The following is a 1815-nucleotide window of genomic DNA, read 5'->3' as shown; positions in this document are numbered from 1 at the left end:
TGCTTGAGGGGTAGTTTTGGTTTCTGTCATGGAATGCTATGACCATTGGGTCTCTTGCCTGAGTTAAGAGATAAACTAGAAAGAGTTTAAGGAAAATTTTTAGACAAAAGTCGTTGGTACAAGGAAATGAGCAGTAAAGGTCAGGCTTAGGCATCTAGCTGGTGACACGACCTATGCTGTCCAAGAAAGTCAGGGGCCAATTACAAGGAGAAAAGGAGAGAACAGAACATAAGTCCTCAGGGAAGAGAGTGGAATGGCAGTCACTGAGCACACAGTGATGTAGGAGATGGGAGGGGCTGGAGGCCAAAGACAAGAAGCTGATAGGGTAAGATAGAGAGAGGTTGGAGGACAGAAGAATTTGGTTTGTACCTCCCTTAGCTTTACTAGAAGTAATGGGTGGTGAATGTAGCTCTTCTCTCTGGAGTTAGTGCCTTTTTGTTCTTCAGGTTGCCCCACACCAAGGCAGCAGCAAGCTATTGAGAGACAACTGACATCAGCAAGTCCATGGAAGGAATTCAAGCTTCCAGGTGTGAGAGGGTGTAAGGTGCTAAGTGAGTATAAGGGGTTGAGACAGACTGCAGAGGATAGAAGCCTAAGCCAATCACGAAAAGCAAGAAGTGCCCCCTAAGGTACTATGTCTCCAAGTGTAGGTGGCTCACCAGTACCACCATCTTCCTGGCAGCTTTATGGCAAAGTGACTTCCTGATGTACTGTCAGAACCCCTGGAGATAGATCCCAAAATCTGCTCCATCATCAAGCAACCTGGGTGACTTAAGCAGAGTCAACTTGAAGAGCCCTACTGATGAAGGCCGAGAGTCCATCTGGGCCTTTCTTGAATTTGTTAATAGTGTGAGAAGAAGAGAGAGCTGTAGAGCACTCCACTTTCTCAGTTGAACTAGCAGGTCATCTCAATTTACTTGCCCCAGGATTTGAGGAGGGTTATGGGACACTCTGATCAGATGGGGACCCACCAACGGTGGAGTGTTCCAGTTGGGTGTGGGCCAGTGGCATGGGCGGTGAAAGAATTCACTCAAAGTAGAACAAAAGATATAGAAGTTTACTGAATACAGCACAAGGGAGCAGCAGGCAGGACAGCAAAGGAGAAACTGCCTGCAGGGGGCAGGAGTGAGAGGCCACAGTTAAAGGGTGGAGTAAGAGAATATGAGGATGTATGAGATTTTCCTTTCTTGGTTATCTTAGGAACTACACCTGGTTGTGATTGATAAGTTAGGGCCTATGTTTATTTTGAGGTGGGCTGCTTAATGAGCCTGTTTACATTCAGCTCCATGGTCCCTGTGGGCCCTTTTATCTTACTCAGGTTTCCATTGCTCAAGTTGTTGCATAAAAGCAGCTTCTACAAGGGTAAGAAGAGCAATGATTCCAAATTTTAGCTGCTTGTCAGATCACATGACTATCTTTCTAAAAGTTGCCTGGGCTCTACCCCAAACCAACCAAATCAAAGCACTCAGTTGGGATCTAGATGTTAAGGCTGTAGGTGATTTTAATGGGCAGCCAAACAAGAGCACCACTGTACCAAAGCAAGGTATTAACTCTTTTTTTTCAATAGACCCTTTTCTCATAATGTATGTAAAAGATACAAAGAATATTACAAAGAAAAGTCATTATATTAGAATATGATTATCAAAAACATAAAATACCTAGGAATAAACCTAACCAAGGATACAAGAGATCTGTATGATGAAAACTATAGAAAACTTATGAAGGAAATTGAAGAAGACACAAAGAAATGGAAAAACATTCCATGCTCATGGATAGGAAGAATAAATATAGTTAAGATGTCATTACTACCTAAAG

Source organism: Hyaena hyaena, unplaced genomic scaffold, assembly GCF_003009895.1.
Source record: "Hyaena hyaena isolate Hyena2069 unplaced genomic scaffold, ASM300989v1 scaffold_2219, whole genome shotgun sequence".
Taxonomy (NCBI): Eukaryota; Metazoa; Chordata; class Mammalia; order Carnivora; family Hyaenidae; genus Hyaena; species Hyaena hyaena.
This window is presented reverse-complemented; position numbering follows the sequence as displayed.